Raw genomic sequence first — 15,182 nt, 5'->3', positions numbered from 1 at the left:
TGAAGCTGCCACAGTCTACCCTCAGGCCCTCTGCATTCCAAGTTCCATCAGACCCCAATCATAGCAGTCAGCAAGCTGTGCCCAAAACACAGATAGTTGGTAACATGCTATGGGTGCATGTACCTTGTTAATTTCCTCTTTATTTTTTTTTATCTGCACAATGAAGCTGCAGAACTCTTGTCCCCCCCCCCCCCCACATACCTTTCCTAACTATCCTTTTAATGTTCAGGAGAGTAGGATTTTTTTTTTCTCCTTAAGTTTCTGATTGCTAGTATGCTGCAACTCCCCGAGGGGTGCATGCACGCTCCCAAAGAGTTTCGTCTCTTAAACAAGAACCATGTTGTTTTGTAACTGAAGATTATTGTCCAGATAATTTTTAACAAGATTCTTTACTAATATTAAAAGAAATACAACACCTCAAACTGATGGCGCAGTGACACCAATGAGCAGTAATGATGGTGTTCATGTTGGGGAGATGATGATGCCAATGGAACTAACCAGTCAGCAAACAGTCTGGTGATTCTCTTTCAACAGAATGAGCAAAGTGTTTGAACTGAACTGCCAATTAGGCAAGTTCTCAACAAAAGGGAAGGGTGAGCTATGATTCAGAAACAGATATTCTTCTCTACCCTGTGGTAACTATGGAAGAGGAGTTACATTAGTCAGTCTTTTATGAATACAGTTTCACGTATGATATTCAGGGACACGTGGGACAGTTATGTGAAGTTAAGGAGAGTCTGAAACATTAGAAACAGGTCATTTAAGTTGGTCCATGCAGCAGTGAGTTAACATGAGATGATTATGCTTCCTTGACCAGCTATTTCAAGTCACACAGCTATTTTCTGTTTGGTAGATATTGAGCACGAAAGCTTACTTGAATTCAGTCACTCTAACAGAGTCTAACTGAAACCTGAGTTACAATGTGTACTATGATAAATTGTAAATTACTTCTCTATCTTATGTGTATCAATGCTAAGGTACTATGTGGTGAAGACTGAGCATAATAATGAGATAAAAGAATTTTAGTTATTTATCTGCTTTTCATTTTGATATTTTGTATCTTAGAATAATTTTCATAAAATATAACAAATGATAGTGAACAAGACTCCATCAAGAGATATCTTTGCTTTGCACATAACTATTTAAAATTTCAAATTGAAAATGTGCCTTGCTCTTTCCAATGATTTTCTATTACTTTGCAGACAAATGCCATAATTTACCAAAACCTATTTTAAAAGACCTTTCCCATATTTGACATTAGGAAATCACCCTGGAAAAATTTTCTCTTATTTTTGAAGCTTGATGAAAGCCAAACTTGAGAATATGAAATTCTCACTATACATTTGTATAACAGTGAGGTTCTCTGGAGTCTCACCCACAAAAAATATGTGCTGTGCTCAGACAAACATTCTGTAACCTTTTATTATCAAATATTAAGTATGTTAAACAACATATACAAAGAACTAAATAAGTTGAGAAATAACTGGAAAGAAGACAAAGACAAGAAAGTAAGCATCCTGATTGAGAATGCTACATTCCCCACTGAAATTTCCTGTCAGCCTGGACAGGCTAATATTTCACTCAGCAGGACTATATTTTAGAAAAATTCCCTTTTCTTCTGTTTGTTAATCTTGAGGATTTCATACATGTATACAAGAATGCATGATTATATCCACTCTCCATTCATCCAAATTTCCTTCAGATATTCATGCAAAATTAAACACTCAAATTTTGATATATAATGCTGAAATATTTATATATGTATATTTACATAGATAACATATATTATGTATATATACTTATATAAAATACATTTATATTTAATAGGATATATACATACACATCTATAAAAGATATATATATATATATATGTACATATGCATAGTCTATCAGTACAGTTAGTCCAATATGTGTATGGGTGTGGAAATACCCACTGGAGTAATAGAAATCTACCAGTGGCTATAAACTCAAAAAACAATTATTGTCTCCCCCCCCCGCCCGCTGTCCAGATCCTACTCCCAACAGCTAGCAACTGCAAAGCACCTCCTCTGAAAGGGATGGGATCTGGAGATCAGCTTTTCCATTTATGAAGGGATTTTGGCTGGTGTTACCTTCTGCAGGTAACCACAACTGCTGTGTGTTCATGACTGTGATATTTATTTCAAGTCAGGAAGTTTGCATGTCATAAGTTTGTCTCTACCATCTGCCTCTTATATTCTTTCTGCTTCCACCTCCATGATGCCGCATGCATCTTGGTGGTGGGAAGGTTGGGAGTTCAGCAAAATATGCTACTTAAGACTTAACCTTCTCACAAGATGAGACATGGGGAAAAAAAAGAAAATAAAGACTTAACCTTCAGTCCTTATTCTAAGGAGAAATGTTAGTTCTTCTTCTTCTTCTTCTTCTTCTTCTTCTTCTTCTTCTTCTTCTTCTTCCTCTTCTTCCTGCTACTCCTCCTCTCCTTCTTTCTTTTTCTTCCTTTTTAGTTTATAACATAATTACACCATTCCTCTCTTTACTGTTTAGACGGAAACTTTCCCATATATTGTTCCTTGCATTCTTTCAAATTCATGGCTTTTGAAAAAAATTATTGCGGGCATATATTAATATATGTACACATATTTCTAAATTTAGCCTTCTTATCCTGTATATATGAAATTACGTGTATGTTTGTTTTCAGAGCTGACCTTTTGGTATAGGATAACTACTTACTGTGTTCTCTGTGGAAGATGATTTCTTTCCCTAGGAGCATCTGTAGTTTGCCTACAATTCTTTGTGTATGGTTGAGGACTCCTGGGCTTCCCCCATCATTTGCATGACTATGGATGTAAAAAAATGAATGTTAAGATGACAATCTAAACACTAGTCCACTTAAACTGTTAATCAAGCAGAAAAGAAATCTATAATCTATAATCATGAGACAAAACGTTTACCAGTTATATATCTCATAGAGTATTAGTGTCTAGAATATATAAAGGATTAAAAAACCATGAAAATAGTCAAAATTCAAAAACAGACTCTGGAACTGAACATAGAGCTCTCAAAAGAAGAAGCACAAATGGCTATGAAAGTTTTTTCTCTATAGGTTAATTTTTATTAACATGTCTGTCTTTGTTAGTGTTATATGTCTATTCCATATGTGTAGTTGCCTGTAAGAGTCTGAAGTGAGTTTTTGACCTTTTGCAGCAGGAGTCATAGGCAGTTATGAGCCACCTGACATGGGTGCTGGAAACTGTACTTAGGTCATCTGAATAATTAGGATGCTTTCTTAACTTCTGAGCCATCACCCAAGGCCTTCAAAATAATATTTCCAAGTGTTCAATATCTTCAGCTCTCTGTGAAATTCAAATTAGACAACTTTGAGGTTTCATCTTACTCCAGTTAGAATGACAACAACTTCTGGGGAGGAGCTGGGAAAGAGAAGTCCTGAAACCCTGTTGGTGGCAATATAAACTGATTAAGCTACTGTGGAAATCAGTGAGAGGGTTCCTTAAAAATCTAAAAGAGAAAGATGAACCATCTGACTGATACATCATACTGAGACATACATCACAGAAATTTTATCTTCTGTTAATGCGATATCTGTACATTCAAGTTCACTAATGCTCTGTACACTGTACCCAAGAAGTGTCAATAGCCAGATGTCCATCAGCAGGTGAATTTATTTATGTGATACCTACACACAGTGTAATTTTATCCAGCTTTTAGGTAACATAAAATCATATAATTTTTAAAATTGGGCAGAACTGGAAAATACCATACTGAGTTAAGTTAACCCAGGCCCAGAAAGACAAATGTTGCATGTTATTCCTCTTATGGAAAGCCTAGCTATGAATTCATAGTGTTGTATGATATTGTGTTGAACCTCTAGTACATGTAGAATACAGAACAATATAAAAGGATCATTGGGTGGAGAAAGCTCAAAAGAAAGGCCTTCAAGTAGCTGACATGAAAGCAGAAAGGGGAAGTCTGGTGAGGTTTAAGTAGGTAGGATGTAGTAAGGTAGAATAGAAGAGCTGGTGGGAGGATGGACAACCACCACTAAATGTTTATGAAAAAGTCTCATGAAAACCTATTATTCTATAAACTTATTAACAATGTGCTTTTAAAAGAATTTGAATGGAGGTCCAAACACTGTAGGGGAGTTCTCCTCTCAGAACTAATGTGTTACTAAGCAAAAACTCCTCATGCCAGGTATGTGATATATATATATATATATATATATATATGAATTCTTGGTCATAGAAGCTTCAGAGGCACATGCACAAAACTGACCAGACAAATAAACATCCATCCAAACAAAAACCATCTATTGACACTGATCTTGCTTGCCTATCATAATTTGACAGTGTAACCATTTTGTAGAAGACCACACACATTTGGTCATAAGAGAGAAATCAAACTGGATTGTAGCTAGAAGCTCTTCTTCCTGTTAGTTAGCTTTCACTATGCCAGAAGGTACTAGGTAGGCTCTAGGGGCAGGTGGTGAGGGTGAGGAGAACAGTTTTCCACAGCTGTGTGCACTGGGAGAGACAAAAATGGTCAATCTTGCAACAGGCATTAATTGGTGTACTAGTGACTGAAATTTATAGTGGTACTTAACGTGGCTTCACAAATCGGGTCAAAATCTTATGTATCTGGGTAGATCCTAAGCCTTTGGGGGTTACTTGCTATCACCATTTTGAAAAGTTGTTCTGTAACCAAAGCACCTTGCAAATTAGTCAAATATGTCATGTCTCTTTCCAGTTTTACTAGCAAGCAATCATTTTCTCAAAGCCCTGAATCCATTTTGTGAAAAGCAATCATCTGGGAAGACACCGTTCCTGCTTCTTGTTTCTGCTAAAGGATCTAAATGTAACTCTACAATTGCCAACTAAGAAGTGTATATGTTTGATCCCACATACTGGCTTTTTCAAACCTGGACGTAATTAAGTGTGTTCACACCTCTCATTCTTTAACTTTTCTCTAAAGTTCTCCATCACATTTCTATAGGCTAGCTTTAAGCCCAAAGCGTATTCTCAACTAGCAGTCACTCTGATTTAGGGTTGTGGTCCCTGGTAGTCTACACATGAAACAGCATAATGCCAGACAACCATGTGCATATGAGCTGCACCAAATATGTGTAGAGAGTCAAAGTCAAAACAAATCAATAAATCAGCAGAGTTTATGAAGGTGGGAAGGAGATGGGTTAGGGGACATAGGAGAAGACAAATAGAAGTAGTGGTGAATCAAATTGATCAATGTATCGCATATAAACATGTGACAGTTTCAAATGATAAAAGATTTTGTGGATTCACATAATTATTAATTACAATTCATTAATATCATTTATTATATAGTCAGTGTCTCCTTTTTCTGACTAAATAATGTATATATGCATATGTGTTATAGCTTTATTTTAAAGCTATTATTTAAATGAGCTCATGCATACAGATAAAAAATTATCACCATTTGTGTCAGCAGAATTGAGATTAAACTTTGGCATAGTTGCTTTTATATTTCAGTAGCCTAGAATATATTCTTTAACTGTTTAAATTTTATTATGACATTGTTGATCCATTTTTTATGGTTCTATTCTTACAGGGATTTGGCATGCCAATAAGTAGTACTTAGGTGTCAAACTTGAGTGAGAGTAGATAAGTAGTCAGGAAAATAGCAAAGATACAACTATAGAAATTATTCATGAAGGAAATACGAGCAGAAGATGGAGTAATAAGATGCAAATAATTTCTCAATAAGACTAGTCATGTAAGAAGTGGAGAAACAGGCTAAGACAGATACTAGTCAGATTTGTCCATATGATTGATGTCTCAATGGACAAGTGATAGGTCCATTTAAGAAACAGATCACCAAGGAAATTTAAAAATGAGGCTGGGGCCAGTATTCCATTGGTAGAATTCCTCTAATTCTTATCTCCTCTCATGTACTCAAACCCTGGTGGGTAATCACAGCAAACTGCATTGTGGAAATAGCAAATGACCTAGGCATGCTGGGATGTCATAAAGCAATGGGTCATAGCAGAAAGAAAGATTGCTATTTTGAAAATTCTTGAATCATGAGAATGAAACAGCAGAGATGGCAGTTTGGTGTGTGTGTGTGTGTGTGTGTGTGCATGCAAGCATGCTGTATAACATGATCATTTGGCAATCATACCAACCACATTTTATTTTGTCATCAAAAAATTTCTTCAAGAAACACTGGTCAATAGCTTTCATTAGCAATGAAAATATGGAATGTAATATCTTTTTCACTATGTTTAATCCAGCCTAGGATTTATAAAATATAGAGTCCTACTGATGGTCATTTTTGCATTTTTATAAGATGAAAGTTTGCCAAAGAACCTTATGTTTGGGAATTTGGGTTTCTCTAAGATATGATCACAGCATGTTGCTTAAAATGCATTTTAGATAAAGAGATGGCTTCTCAGAGGAAGCACAATTTTAGAAAATGATTGTTGAAAATAGAAGCAGCTGGAAGCAATCCCTATGGTCAACTTCAAAAGCCAATGTTACATTGAAAGAAAGAACCCTGAGTTTCCTATGAGTGATAAAGTCCTATTGTAGAACAGAAGTGTGACCAGTGAATGATGCTGATAGGCCCTAGGGACGTCAGAGTTGAGAAAACCTGGATGAACTATTTTTTTTCTTCCTTTTCTCCTTATCCACCTTGCCAATGAATAGTCTGCATTGATTTACTTCATGCAAGTCAATCTAAATAATGCCGATTTTTTCTTTCAACATGAGTGGGGTGATTTCTATAAACTCAAATCAAGTAAAAGTCAAGCCATAGACTTTAGACTTCAAAGAAATCAAATGCATAAATTTATATGTAGATACTAGTAGAATTTTAATACAGTACTAAGGCATGAGGTAGATATCTTTACCTTCTGTTTACCCGAGGCCTGTAAAAGTTGGACAACTTGACCAAAGTATCAGGAAGTCACAGAACTTTTATTTTTTAATTGAAAATAAATGTATTTTATTGGATAAATAAAAACACAGAAACCATACCTTATTAATGGAGTTCTATGTACTATTTGATATACGTCTGTATCTTGTGATATGGGCTAACTATATTTTCTTAAATGGTTAGAATTTCCTTATGGTATGCTAATAAAAATTTCCTCTATAAAAATTTTAAATTTTAATAGGTCGTTCTATTTAAAACTTGAGATTTTGGACACAAAATTGTAGATGGTTGTTGAGTTTGCATGAGGGATGCCATATATTGCTTTTATGCCTTGTATTTACCCATACAAAATCATTACTGTAAAAATGCTTTGAGGAAATTTATGTTTGTAATGAAATTATGAATTTAAGTGTACTTGATTTGGTTGTATTAATGATATTCAGATAGTAATGGCCATTGCTTATGAATTTTACACAATAAATAATTTGCTTAAAACAGTTCCTAAAAAGATAAAGGAACAATGCTTTTGATACATATTAATAGCCTGGTTAATATTTAATATGGAATCATTTTGTACAAATACATAGCTATATAAGATTTTAAAATCAAATGTCTTCTTAGTAAATAGACTGGTTGAAAATGAATGGATCAAGACCAGCAACAATTAATGAAGATTTAAACCTAGATAGATAGATAATATCAAGTCTGGAGAGGGTGACAAACAATCAGTCTTCTTCCTTAGTCTCTTTAAATTTCACGTAAATTTAAGAGCTCCATCACCAAAACTCATCCTGAAGACCTACCTTTATATTGAAATCAACAGGAATTATAATTTTCTTTCATGGAAAAATTCTTCATTTAATTCATAAAGTTAACCTTCATGTGTTCCTTGTCATAATTTGACTCATTCAATAAATATCATTTAGTATGTTCTCTCTATGACAAACATTATAAAAGTTTAGTAAAGTATATTGCCAGTAAAAGAAAAACATGAACAATGTTACCAGGGTTCTGAATTATGGTCTGGAATAACAGAGGATTAAGATGAGCCAACTCTTCATTGGATACCTCAACGTGTTTCAGACAGACACTTCATTAAGAGTGAAACATTTATCTCAAAGAATTGCAAATGGCTAGAAAAAAATTGGATAATTTAGAAGGTTTCAGAATGAGTTTATAGATTATGCATATTAGGTACTATGGTCTGAGTAAGACTGAATTAAATGGCATAAATATTTGTTTCTTGTAATAATAACTTATTAGTCTAGATCTATCATAATAAACCTATAATTATTAGGGACATGCAAACCATCCAGCAATCTATATAACTGTTCTACAAATCTGAAACCATACCTCCTGTATCTTGAATCAAGGAAGCTATTCCAGTGTATCGAGAAAATATAGGTCATGGATCTCACCTAGATTAGGAACAAAGATACAGAGTAGGGATTGTAGACATATGTTTATTATCTCTCTCTCTCTTTCTTTTTCTTTCTGTCTGTCTCTGTCTCTCTTCCATAATAAAACAAATATAGTATAGTAAATGCATTATGAAAAGTAACTGTACAGGGATTGATTTATTTTAAGAAATAGTCTGATTTTATTTCAGATATATCAATGTTTTTCTTGTTTGGTGAGACACAGTTTCTCAGCATAGACTTGGTTATCCTGAAACTCACTTCATAGACCATGCTGGACTCAAACTCAGTGACATGCCTGACTCTGTTGTTCTGATGTTGACATTGAAGATGTATGCCACGAACACCTGGCTAAATGTTTCTAATTTTTTTTAAATAGATTAAGTAAAGGGTGAAAACAGAAAGAGATATTAACAATGAGTCATTTCTGGTCTGTGTATCTGGCTCTGTATAGAGTCTTTCCTTAGCCAGACCTGATATAAATAGCCAGACATATAACTTTCCTCATAACAAATAATGCTCCTTTCATTACATGTAAGGAAGATGATAAAACACTCAAGAGATCAGAGAAGAGAGGAAACAGAAATGTTAGCATGAATACAGTAATGTACCAATGCAAACTATCACATAGCATTGGGGGATTGTGGAATTACAAAGCAAGAAGTAAATGAAGTTGACTACTCTCATCTCCATTCTATTACAGAGTGCAGTCTCACAGCCATGTTCATCTCAGCTTCAATGATGAGCAGTTTCTGTATAAAGAAAGCAAGAAAAATAAGTGCCTCAGTTTTTGAACTTCTCCCTCTTTAGCCTCCTGCTTAGCTTATTCGCATTGGTTCACTGGAGCTGTAATTGATGAGCTTGTTGTTATAAATGCAGTATTATCTAGTATCCAACAATACCACATTACTGTTCCTGATCTAAATGTTCTTAAACCAATGTAGTGATTTAACCAAGTAATGCCCCCAATAGGTTTAGGTATTTGAAAACTGATGTGGGATTCCTCTCTGTATGCTGTGAATATCATTGATTAATAAAAGAACTGCTTTGGGCTTATAGCAGAGCTATAGGGGAACAGAGCTAAGTCGGGAAAACTAAACAGAACGCTGGGAGAAAGGAAGAGGAGTCAGAGAGAAGCCATGGAGCCCCACTGCCGGAGACAGATGCTGAAACTTTGCCAGTAAGCCACTGCCACGTGGTGATACGCAGATTAATAGAAATTGGTTAATCAATATGTCAGAGCCATCCAATAAAAAGCTAGAGCTAATGGGTAAAGCAGTGATTTAAAGAATAGAGTTTTTATGTGATTATTTAAGTTCTGGGCAGTCAGAACGAACAATCAGCCTCAGTACAACACAACATTTGGTTCCAAGTTAGTGGTGCTGCCTGGGAAGGTCTAAGAGGTAGGTCCTTGTTGGAGTAAGAACGTGACTGGGTCAGTCTTGAGAGTTAACAACTTTGTTCTTCTTCCAGTTTGCTTTCTTTGATTTGATGGCAGTTTGGAAACAGGAACTATCAGTTTCTTCCTTTTGCTACTATGTCTTCAACTTGTTGTAATATTTTCTTAACATGATGGATGTTTTATCCTTCTTAGAATCAGAATCCCAAGATAAGAAAATAAACAAATATAAAACTATTCTATGATTTTTTTTTTTGGTCATGGGGTTTTATCACAGCAAAAGAAAAGCAGATAATACAACTAGAATTAAAGATTCTACCCACCAATAAAAGGGAGAGAAGTAAATGACAATGATGGAAAGAAGGAAGAAAGGAAAGATGGAAATGTATTCAGTGACAGGCCAAAGGAGATTCTAAAACTACAATTAAGTTGTATGATTACACATTGATATTTAGTTTTACTTTTTCAAGTTTATTTTTGAAAACATTATATATGAATATAATAGGATTTGATCAAATTCACCCCTTGCTCCCTTCCCTCCAACTTTTCCACCTTCCCCAAATTCATGTGCTGTTTTTTAAACTCATGAAATCCACATAGCACTACCAATTAATGCAGGAACAAGTTTTTGTCATAGGCAGATTTTTCAGGTAGCAGTTCCTTAAAGAAAACTGACTCTCTTTTCAGCAGCCATCAATTACAATAGCCATCTCTTAGATGGAAAGAGATGTCATGAGATGCAAGACCCTCCCTAGTCCATGCTGGAATTTTGGCTGTCTTGATCTTTTGTATAGATCTTGTGTACCCACGACTGTCATGGATTCATGTGCAATGATGCTGTCACGTCTGTACAACACTGCTTCTTACAAGTCTTATCCCTAAATCTTACAAATTTTCTACCCTCTCTCTTTAGCTTTGTGCGGGATGGTGGTCTGAAAGAAAATGCCCATAAAGGGAGTGACACTATTAGGAAGTATGGCCTTGTTGAAATAGGTGTGGTGTTGTTGGAGGAAGTGTGTCACTGTGGAGTTTGGGCTTTAAGTTCTCCTATATTCAAGACATTCTTAGTATCACAGTCCACTTCCTGTAGCCTTATGATTAAGATGAAGCCAACTCTATATCTGCTTGCATGCCTTTGTGCTCCTCACCATAATGATAATAGACTGAACCTCTGAACTGTAAGCCAACACCTCAATTAAATGTTTTTCTTCATTAGAATTGTTGTGGTCATTGTGTCTCTCCACAATTGAAATCCAAATTAAGACAAGGGGGAAAAGTAGTTTCATATAGATGTTGCATTCTGGGTATGAATATTTCAAGGTCTCTTGTTCTCTAAAGGTTGACACAGTGTAAGTCTTTTTATTAATTGCCATCAATGGAGAAAAGAAACTCCATTGATGAATGTTGAAAGCTGAATTATTCTAATTGTATAAAAACAAGCATTTAGGTAAGAGTTTAAGGTTAAATTTGCTTAGCAGAATAAAAGTAACATGTTCTTGCCTGGTATCTGTAACCTAACCAGCCAAAGTTTCTTGTCCAAGTTAATAGGATGGTAACTACATAGGTTATGTCTTGTGGGATGAGACTTCAACCATAAATCAGATGGCTACTCCCATAGCATGCATGCCACTATTGCATCAGTGAATATTCTTGACAAGTTAGTCATTAGTTAGTCACTGATTCACAGGATTAAAAATTGTGTAAGGCTTTTGATTACTTTCAACCTCAGTCATGTTCTTAGCTCTTCTTCAAGTACCTTACACAGGCTTCACTTTTCATGTTTAAAAACAGTTGGTTGGAATTTATCAGAGGAATGTAGCTTTTATAGAAGACATTGATTCGGAAACCACGTAAGTAAATCCTATTAGCAACTTTGCTTTTCTATCCAGACAAAAAGTAAAGACCAAAACATCATATCTCTAAGCTTCCATTCTTTTAGGTAGGTGGTCATAAGAGTACAGGTACTTATTAAATGAGAAAAATACTTCCCCAATGAAAACAAGCCAAGAATAAGGCTTAAGGAAAGCAATTCTCTGAAAATTAAGTAAGGATCAAATGGCCCTTTTATCATGCAAATGCATTCCTGCTGGAGCAGTGGGGCATCACTTCATAAATCATCCTGTGCCTTTGAGCAGACTTAATACAGTTCCGAGTGTGATGCTGGTGTATTTAATTGAGCACTAAGGAAGTGGAACTGCTTGCCGGGCTTAGTGTGTACTTAAACATTGAACTTCTTCCAGTAGAGCTATTATGTTCTGCTGCTGCATAGATCTGCCTAATGTTTGACTACAAGTCCCTCCCATTAGAGACTAAGTAAGCTGCTTGTGGGAGGGGAGGTGATTAGCAATCATTATATTAAAGTAACTCAATTGAAATAAAGATAGTTACCATTTATTGATTAGCCAATTTTCTCCAAGTTGTTTGAGTCCATTATCTATATAATTTCTTCACAGCAATAGCAGATTGATATGCTTATCTTTTTCTTCAAATGTTGAAGTCTACGCCTTGGAAATTATCTTACCTTCAGTAAGATTAAGATGATAAGAATAAGATTCAAACATAGGTATTTTGACATCAAATCAAATATGTAAAAATTTTCTCTGTTCAGAATCAAAAAGAATGCTTCATTATCAGAGATAAGAGGGCTATAATGACTTTTATTTGACAAATTAAAAAGGTGCTAAATAAGGCTATATAGAATTCTTACTTGGTTATATGAGCTTCAAAATAAAAATATTTATCATTATTCAAGTATACACCACGTTCAAGAGTACATATGATAATTATTAAAATACAAAACAGTAACATTTATGTTTTAGAGTTCAGAAATTTGCATTTCTTTTACCCATAAGTTGGTGTTTTTATAACCAACATGCAGATACATTTTTCTATATTTGCGAAGGGATTTTTTCACAATAAAAATAGTAATTACAAAGGCTCAGGGGATGAGAACACTGACTGTTCTTCCAGAGGAGAGGATGTGGGTTCATGCCCTAGCACTCACATGCCAGTTCGTAACTTTCTCGAACACCAATTGCAAGGAATCTGACACTCTCATATAGACATACATGCAGAGAAAAACCAATGCATAGAAAATAAAAATCTTTTACGGTGAATAAATATTTTAATGAGTCTTCATTGAAAAAGAAAGTACAACTTGTAATGCTGAACCTCAAATTTACATTTTTGTAAATACTCCTAGTAATTAACAAAAAAGCAAGGAATGTACCACAAGACTTGAGACGTATTAGTGAATATTGCTTCCAATCAAAATTGTTTGGTATTTACACAGCACTGTTCCATGAAGAGCAGCTAACAAACCTGCTCCAGAATTCTGTGCCTCCAGCATTCCTACTTGAAAAATTACTATCTGGTCTGATAGTACTAAGAGGGACCTTTCAGATTTTGTTCACTGTGAGCAGGGATGCCCTAGGCAGAATGGTTATCATCAGGAAACCTGAAAACAAATGTTGAAGATGATGTGGGGAGAGAGGAACATTTATCCACTGCTGGTAGGTGGCAAGTTTCTTCAAAAAATTAGAATTAAAATTACCATATGACCCAATCATGTAACTCTTGGGTATATACCCAAAGGACTCCATACTGTGCCAAAAAGACACTGCTCTTCATTTTATTGTTGCAATAGTTGTGATAGCAAGGACAAAGAACCAGCCTAGTTGTCTATCAACAGATGAATCAATAATGAAATGCGATACCTGCAAACAATGGATACTGTTCAGCTGTAAAGAAATCATGAGATTTGCCAGAAAAGGGTGGATCCAAAAAGTGTAATATTAAGTGAGATCACCCAATCCCAGAAAGAACAAACTGCACCTTCTCCCATATATAGGGATCATAGCCTATAATGCATATATGCAAGCAGCTGTAAATGTGGGCAAAGCCTGTCTGTTAAGCAGCCATATAGAATATTTCTTAATAATATACCACTCAAGAATGAAAATTTAGGGCTGAAAAGATGACTTAGTGGTTAAGAGCATTGCCTGCTCTTCCAAAGGTCCTGAGTTCAATTCCCGGCAACCACATATTGGCTCACAACCATCTGTAATGAGGTCTGGCGCCCTCTTCTGGCCGGCAGGCATACACACAGGCAGAATATTGTATACATAATAAATAAATAAATAAATAAATAAATAAATAAATAAATATTTTAAAAAAAAGAATGAAAATTTAGCTATTGAATCCAGTGACTGAGATTCACAAACCAGGTGCCACTCAGTCACAATAGTGCGGAAGGTGCTTTGGTCATACACCCAGCCATCCACACAGGGCTCTATGTCTGTCTCTGTCACATTGGAGACAGTGCCATTCTAATGAAGGAGATGCCACTGTGGTTGCACAAAACAATGACACTTGTCTGGTCTCAGGTTGGAGTCCAGGGGAATGGAGACTCTTAGGAGGTCTTCTTTGCTCAGGATCCCACTTCCATTATCAGAGACAGTGTCATTGTCCAGGATAGGGACCCAGCATTGATGACTGGGTATAGCTGCCGTGAAGTTTTCCAGTACAGAATGGGGAGTCACCATGATATTGCCGATCAAAATGAAAATCGTCTTAAGGATCTGGAATTGCCCCAGGCTGCCAACTTGATCCAGAAGATCTTTTGCCACAAAGAAAGTAAACTCCATGAGTAATTATAACACTAAGCCATCAAATAATTAATGTGCCAAATCATTGTGACATTACTTTCAAAAAAAAAATATGGGTTACAGAGATGGCATATGCTTTCTGCACAACCATGAGAAGTCAAGTTCAAATCCCCAAAACTCATTTAATAACCAGGTATTTTGGGGGCCTGTCTGTAGTCTTTGTATTTGGAAGGGGGGAGGCAAAAGGATCTTCATACACACACGTCAGCTAGTTAACAGACTCAGTGACACACCATGTCTAAACAAAAAAGAAATAAAAGCCATTGTGGGAAGCAATTGAGAAGTACAGGCACATCTGAGATCCACTTCAGGTTCCAGATGAAGGTACCCACATGCGTATACACACACATGCACATTTACACTTGTGTACAGATTTAACGAATAATAGAACTGAATTTATTGTTCATGTATTACGTGAATACAAGCTTCTAGATCTCAAGGATTCATTTATTCCTCAGATACAATGTAAATTGAAGTTATCATTAATGTTATCAAATCATAGCCACAGAAATTTTGTGATGTCCACAAACCTGTCACAAGTAGAGGCCAAAGCAGGCAAGCTTCACTATCAGAGGTTGGACATATCACTTTCCACAGATTGATCAAATACCTTACTTGTTCTCTTGAGATTAGAATGGAAAAGATAAGATAATTTATTGCTATAAATTATTTTAGAATTTAGGGTCATATGTCTAGATTATATTTCAAGAACAAAGTCATCATAGAAATTGTTTTAAAATATGCATTACTGCTTAGGAAATAAGGTAGTTCCTAATATTAATTGGAATT

The 15,182-nt window shown here is 35.4% G+C and overlaps 1 pseudogene; it reads right to left on the bottom strand.

Annotated features, from left to right (window-relative positions):
- Positions 1-13,579: 13,579 nt before the first annotated feature.
- On the bottom strand, positions 13,580-14,372 carry LOC121461486 (annotated as a pseudogene).
- Positions 14,373-15,182: the final 810 nt, after the last annotated feature.

The sequence above is a fragment of the Microtus oregoni genome, unplaced genomic scaffold, assembly GCF_018167655.1.
Source record: "Microtus oregoni isolate MIOR12 unplaced genomic scaffold, Mior012 000022F_ref0000154, whole genome shotgun sequence".
NCBI classification, from domain to species: Eukaryota; Metazoa; Chordata; class Mammalia; order Rodentia; family Cricetidae; genus Microtus; species Microtus oregoni.
The sequence above is the reverse complement of the archived record's forward strand: the minus strand, read 5'-3'. Positions and strand labels throughout refer to the sequence as shown.